Source organism: Dipodomys ordii, unplaced genomic scaffold (genome assembly GCF_000151885.1).
Source record: "Dipodomys ordii isolate 6190 unplaced genomic scaffold, Dord_2.0 Scaffold56, whole genome shotgun sequence".
Taxonomy (NCBI): Eukaryota; Metazoa; Chordata; class Mammalia; order Rodentia; family Heteromyidae; genus Dipodomys; species Dipodomys ordii.
Window position 1 is genome coordinate 6,420,253 of NW_012267272.1, and position 7,420 is coordinate 6,427,672.

General features: G+C 38.3%; 1 protein-coding gene across 10 annotated transcripts in view; it reads left to right on the forward strand.

Moving 5' to 3' along the window:
- The window catches only part of LOC105989531 (putative RNA-binding protein Luc7-like 2), a 61,546-nt gene that overhangs the window by 7,828 nt on the left and 46,298 nt on the right, over positions 1 to 7,420 (forward strand). Inside the window, exon 2 of one of the 10 annotated variants that reach the window (XM_013021621.1) lies at positions 4,491 to 4,564. The exons of 8 other annotated variants lie outside the window; for them this stretch is intronic. The gene's annotated coding sequence lies outside the window, so the exon portion shown is untranslated. Of the gene's footprint in view, positions 1 to 4,468; positions 4,565 to 7,420 lie in introns of those variants that run through there. One more of the 10 variants, XM_013021627.1, reaches the window with a different exon arrangement.

Sequence of the window (7,420 nt, forward strand, 5' to 3'; positions counted from 1 at the left end):
AAAACCGGAAGTGGCGCTGTAGCTCAAGTGGTAGAGCGCTCGCCTTGAGCTGAAGAGCTGAGGGACAGCGCCCAGGCCCAGAGTTCAAGCCCCGACCGACAAAAAAAAAAAAAAGGGGGGGGGGCTAGGGGGTTAGCCCAGCGGAAGGGCGCCCACCGGGCACGCACAAGACCCTGGGTTCGGTCCTCAGCCCTGGAAAAAAAGCTAAAAAAAAAACCAAAAAAAAGGCTGCCTAAGTGATTTGTTACCCCTTGAAAGTTTGAGAAACACTGTTCTTGATATGTGCTTTTCACTCTTTCCCCCTTCCTGTACTGGATTTTGAACTCAGGGCCTAATGCTTGCTAGGATGATACTCTGCCCCTTGAGTCACACCTCCAGCTGTCCATTTTGCTTTTTACTGTCCATTTTGGAGATAATGTCTAGGGAACTTTTATGCTTGGGCTGGCTCTGGACAGTCATCCTCCAGATCACAGTCTCCCTAGTAGCTAGGATTACAGGTGTGAGCCTATCAGCACCTACCTGGCTTCACCTTAATTTTTTTTTCTATTTGGTTAACTAACTTCCTAAAAAATTAAGTTGATTTTTAAAATGTAGTTTGTCACCATAAAATAATTGCAATAGAAATAAAAGTGTCCTATAATAAAAATAGCCCATTGTCACCCTAGTATTCTGTATGCCAAAAGTTAAAATTTGTCAGGTATATTAAATAGATACTGTTGTCAAATGGGAACTTCTTTCTTGACATCCATGATAAGTCTTTATTGAGTAGTGTTTAAAATGTCTTGTTGATAAAATCATAGTGATATCCCAAATCATATTTGATGCTATACTTTGGAAAATACTGTTCTAGATATTTGTTTGAGAGGAAAGATGCTTGGAACTGAATGTGCCCAAGCCTCTTAGGATAGAAATGACTGGTCAGAAATACAAGCCTATGACAGGGAATTACTCTAAGGTTCTTTCTAGATGTGTAGGTGAAATTGACTCATTTAGCTTCACCTTTCACTTCCCCTTAGTCTTTCAGTCCATGAGGGACCAGTTCTCAGGGTCTCATAAACTGATTCCACAGTGGGAATGTGATGAGAGCCCTAGAATAGAAATTCTGGAGGAAGTATAATTCTGAATTGTAGACAGGAGAACACAGCAGAGCACGCTTGCTAGGAGAGAGGGTTTATTGACTTCAGAGTTATAGAAACCATTTGTTAGTATTCTGAAAAATTTCTGTGTTTAGTTAATTTGCTTCTTGGTGTTAGAGGGGAATGCTGTTGTGTATATATGTTTATTGGTTGACATGTTTTTAGGGTATAGCAGTTATTGAGAGTAACATAGTCTTTATTTTCTTAGTATCTCAAATTACTGAGTTATTTTAGTCATTCCTTTTTTTTGGTCAGTCGTGGGGCTTGAACTCTGGGCCTGAACGCTGTCCCTCAGCTCTTTAGCTCAAGGCAAGCCCTCTACCACTTGAGCCACAGTGCCACTTCCGGTTTTCTGAGAGGTTTATTGGAGATAAGAGTCTCATGGACTTTTTATGCCTGGGCTTTGAACTGTGATTCTCAGATCTCAGTTCCTGAGTAGCTAGGATTTCAGGTGTGAGCCACGGGTGCCCAGCTTCATACCTTTCTTTCGAGATTATTTTCTTCTGTTCTCTTTTTACCCTGTAATAAAATAATCCTTAAAAAAGACCAAAAAAATCTAATGGTGAATAGGGATTTTTTTCCCCCTCCTAAACTTCTTTTGTTTAAGGCTATCATTCTACCACTTGAGCCACAGTGCCACTCCCAGCTTTTTGAATAGTTTATTGGAGATGAAAGTTTCCTATCCTTGTTGAACAGTGCTCCTCATGTATCAGCCTCCTGAGTTAGGATTACAGGCATGAGCCACCAGCACCCAGCAACAGTTGTTTGTTTTTAAGTAGTAGTCGTATACTGGAGGTTATAAGTGAATCAGGTTATAGATGAATCTGATTTTAAATGTTTCATAAAGTACAAAGGAGAAGCATCTATATGAATGCATAAATGGTACTTTGTATATTTTTCAGATTTTAAAAAGACAAAAGCATTACATACAAATTTGTATACTCTTACACAGTACAAATCTCTCTACAGAGACAGCCCTTGTGAATTTGGTGTTTTTAGTGTGACACACTATTTCTGCTGCATCCAGTAGCTAATTTAAGGTTCACATCTCCTTCACAGTAATCTGTTGTTCATTTTAACTTTATCATTAGGTTGTCTGTCTCCTGTGTCTTTTGATATTCTCATTTCGTTTCCCTTGTTTGTTGCTTATTTGTTGATTTTAGATTTGGAGAAGCCATCCTTGGCTTATTTTTAGCTGCCACCAGCTGAAGAGAGATTGCCTTTTTTTTTTTTTTTTAAGTACTCAGGTATCTTGGGTTATTTTTAGCTATTTATAGTTCAAGAAGGCTTTTAATCTGGGTGTAGTGGTGCACACTTGTGAGGCTGAAGCAAGGAGATTGAGAGTTCCAAGCCAACCTGGGCTACCTAGTGAGACTGTCTCAAAACATAACAAGGCAAGAACGTTTGCATTACTTCTAATTTTGTATCTAGAAAATTTTGGATAATTAAAGGCACCAGATAAACCAGACTATGAATCTACTATATTAGAATTGCAGCTCTGCAAGTTCAATGTTGAAATATTTGTAGCAGACTACCAACTTTTTATGTGCCATATCTTTAATTCTTTATAAGGTCTCCAGGATTGTTTTTTTTTTTTTTTTTTTTGGGTCCGGTCGTGGGGCCTGAACTCTGGGCCTGGGCACTGTCCCTCAGCTCTTCAGCTCAAGGCTAGCGCTCTACCACTTGAGCCACAGCGCCACTTCCGGCTTTTTTCTTTTTGCTTATGTGGTGCTGAGGAATTGAACCCAGGGCCTTGAGCATGCAAGGCAAGCGCTCTACCACTGAGCCACCTTCCCAGCCCTCCAGGATTGTTTAACTGTGTAGGCTTTTCTAATATCTCTCAGCCCTAAGAAGTAATTTTGACAGATTTCCTATTCTTAGAAGTAATGACATTGATCCCTGACAGCTGCTCAGACCCTTCCTTGTATATTGAGAGAAGATACATTTGGGGGAGGGAGTAAAATAAAAACCTTGCTTTAGTATGTTTATTCTCACATTTCTATCACTACTATTATGTTAACTCTTAGAGATGCCACAAGTTTTCTCTCCTCCTACCAAGATTGTTTCCCTCTCTCTCTGTCTCTCTCTCTCTCTTGCTGCCAGTACTGGAGCTTGAACTCACAGTCTGGCCACTGTCTCTGAGTGACCTTTGCTCAAAGCTAGTGCTCTACCATTTGAGCCACAGCTCCACTCCAGCTTTTTAGTAGTTTATTGAAGAGTCCCACAGATATTCTTTTTTAAAAAATCATTACAAGTTGGGCATAATGGTACACACATATAATCCTAGCTCTTGCGAGGCTGAGATAGGATAATCATGAGTTCCAGGTTGGGCTACATGAATAGCAAGTTCAGGGCCAGCATTGATCACAACATGATACCCTGTCTCAAAGGAAAAAAAAAGTTTAATTACAGAAGTTCATATAGATGAATACTAAAGGAACAACAAAGGTAGGTGGGAGAAGTGTGAGAAGGATGTGTAATAATCACCTGCTTTTTACCTTAATTTTATGTGAAGACCCAAAGGTTTACTTATGCACTTCTTAAGATGTTTCTACATACCCAGAAACTGGCCATCAGTGTATATGTAGTTGCCATTTTATTTATTTTTTGAGCCCGGTCGTGGGGCCTGAACTCTGGGCCTGGGCACTGTCCCTCAACTCTTTAGCTCAAGGCTAGCACTCTACCACTTGAGCCACAGCGCCATTTCCAGTTTTCTGGTAATTAATTGGAGGTAAGAGTCTCACAGACTTTCCTATCCCTGCTGGCTTTGAACCATGATCCTCAGATCACAGCCTTCTGAGTAGCTAGGATTACAGGCATGAGCCACACCAGTACCCGGCAACTTGGAAGCTTTTATGAGAAGGAATGGTAATAAGAGAGAACAGCTTTCTGTGCTTGTGGACTCAAGGTCTTGGGAAAAAAGGTTTAAGTTTACAAGTTTACCCTTCTTTTTCTAACTCTCCTTTTTCTTTCTACTGTAGAAGTATAGATATTTCAGAGGGAAAGGGCCTGTACTGACTCAATTGAGCTGTGTACTTAGGGGGAGAAAGGGTTTGGTTGTCATACTTGAAAATAGGAGGGCTTGGCCTGCCTTGCCCCTATATATAGATATGGGGTGCTTCTATTGCTTTGTGTGTTGTTGCATTCTCTTCCCTCTTTTGTTTTTCCTTAGCTGAGCTATGAGTGAAATAACTTTATACCAAAAAAAAAAATAGCTCTTTTATAAATTGCTTGCCATTAATGCCTGATAATTAGCAGTAAGATAGGATGCTACATACCATTAAATGTCAAATATTACAAACTTTTAAAATTCTTTTGAAATTACAATACTAAACTCAGTTCACTTTTGCTTAGCCTTCACAGTTGATCACATAGCATGGTCATCCACTCACAGCTTAAAAAAATACAGGGAGCATCGGAGAGAATGGGTAAAGTAAAATTTTGATGTTTTTAAAATAGCACCTAAATTTATGGAAGTTGATTTGGTTTGCTGTTTGTGTGGGAGGGTTGGTGAGCTGAGGGGAGGAGGGTTGGATGTTTGGAAAATAACATGCACAATGTCAGATACCACCTAGGATAAGGTTTTGTATTAGTATTAAAATTGACGTATAAGTCAGTTTTGAAAAGGCAGTGTTGAGAGTTACAATGGAGTTGTTTTTTCCTCACGAAAGACTGCGAGGACTTTTGAGAATAGTAATATTGAATACATCCTAAACAGCTTTCTTTTTAAAGTAGCCTGCCCATATTCCCTGAGTGAAACTTACTGCTTCAGTAACAACGTCAAGCCCTATACATGGGTGAAAGATCTGTACAGAAATAATATGTATTCCAGGTCAAGTATTCTAAAATAAAGGGTATAATTTATCACACCTATGAAGAAGCTGAACAAAAGAGGATGATGAAAATGTAGCTTTGAAAATAGTTGCTTGATAAAAAGTATTAATCTAAATCCTTTGCCTGCCCAAGTTCTAAATCAAATACCTAATTCTAAAAACTTGGCATTGTAGTTATATAGAGAGCCTAATTAATTATTTTGGAGGTAGAGTATTTTGTTGCTGTTGACTTGATCTAATCTCTGCTCATTACTTCAAAAAATTTAAGACATAAAATGGTGTTCTGGCCCCAACCTTGCTATTCTCATACATGAAGCCATTTGCCAAAGCCAAATATGATTTACTTACTGTTCCTACAACCTTCATGCCTTTGTAAGCATTGTGAAAGATATTCCAATCTGGAATGTTTTTTCTCTTCCTTTGCTCTGAGTCGTATCTGTATTTCAAGTTCGGGCTTCTACTTACTGTATTGATGCCTTTCCAACTGCCCCAGTCTTTGTTGGTCATTCTGGTCTTAAAATTCCTAAGTACCTATTTGAAACACCTCTTTGGCACCTGGATCATTCTACTTTGTATTATTGTTATTTATATATCCTATTTCTGTAGCAAAATCATGGGCTCCTTGGGAAAAGACTGCTTATCTTAGGCTCTGTGACTTCATCGCCTAGAGCAGGATAGGATTATTAACAGACTTGATTCTATGATTTGGATTCATTGCCAGTGTATCACTTGTTTTAAGATGTGAGAGAAAGTGTACTGGAGAAATTGGCTCACAGTTTATATTAATTTTGAATGACTCTATGACCAGTAAACCCAAAGACAGTACACAAAATTCAAAAAATAATTCCTTGTATTATACAGATTTTTCCCCTATTTGTAGACTTCCTTCCTGCTTCCTTCCTTGTTCTTTCTTCCCTCCCTTCCCCTCTCCCCTTCCCTTCCCTCCCCTCCCCTCCCCTCCTTTCTTCCTCCTTCTTTTCTTCTTCCTTTTTTTTTTAATGGGTGCTGTTTTACCTAGTTTCTTTTGGAAAACATGGTTTGGGCCAGATAATCATGACAAAAACCAAAATTACCAATATATTTATTTTAAAATTTGTCATCAGAGTATACTTTTATGACATACGTTCATATTTTTAAAAGACTACATGAGTATGTAGCCAAATAGCTACAAAATAGAACTTTAAAGATATCAATAAAAGATTCTCATTTGTTAGTCCCTCTTTGATTATTTCTGTATCTCAAATAAAACATTTCTGAAATGGCTAATATCTGATAGCTGTATTAGTTGTGTTTGTTACAGTTATCAAAGAGCACCATTAATTTACAATGAGACATCATTTTAAAATATCTTTGGCATATAAGAAGTCTGACTTTTTAAAAAGATCATCAGGGCTACTGTTTGCTATGTTCATTTGAAATTATTTATATTTTACCTAATATAGTACCTTCCGGGCACATATATCCCTATATTGTTAGATTTAATGTGATTTCTTAAGAAAACAGGCACCCTATTAGATGAAATATTTGATTAGTTAAAACTCCATAGATTTTTAATTTTATTTTAAGGCCTAACTATTTCATTGAACTGTAAGATTAACAGAGCACTGAAATGATATTGCTGTTGCATTACCAAAGCAAGTTTACATAGTAATAGAAGGGAGAGAGGGGAATCTTAGATATGTAAGATAGATTGTTTTCCCTCTATTTAAAAATTATCACCTTAAAAGTTCTTAAAATAATCGGGGCACAGATTTAAAGTAAGTATTACTGCTAGGAAGCAAAAAAAAAATCTCTACTATAATTTTGACATTCTAATATGAGCTTTTCATAGACCTATTCTGACATGAGCTTGAGGCATTCATTATTGATGAAACACGCAGACATAGACACACATACAATTTTGCTTGTACTGGGACTTTAATTCATGTCCTTTTGTTTTTTTCGCTCAAGGCTGGGCTCTACCACTTGAGTCACACATCCACTTTTTAGCCTTTTTTTGCTTGTTAATTGCAGAATAGTCTTTGGGGTTTGTCTGCCTAGTTTGGCTTTGGAACAGGGATCCTCAGATCTCAGTCTCCTGAACAGCTCAGATTACAAGTGAGAGCTACTGTTACCTAGCAGAACATACTCTTTCCCCCCCTTCTTCTTTTTTTCTTTTTTCTTTTTTGTGCTAGTCCTGGGGCTTGAACTCAGGGCCTGAGTATTGTCTCTGAGCTTTTTAGCTCAAGGCTAGTGCTCTGTCACTTGAGCCATAGCTCCACTTCTGGTTTTTTTTTTTTTTTGGTAGCTAATTGACGATAAGCATCTCACAGACTTTACTATCTGGCTCCCTTTGAACTGTGGTCCTCAGATCTCAGCCCTCTTGAGTAGGATTACATGTATGAGTCACTAGTACCTGGTCATGGGGCTTGAACTTGAGCCTTGGTGCTGTCCCTGAGCTCTTTTTTGCTC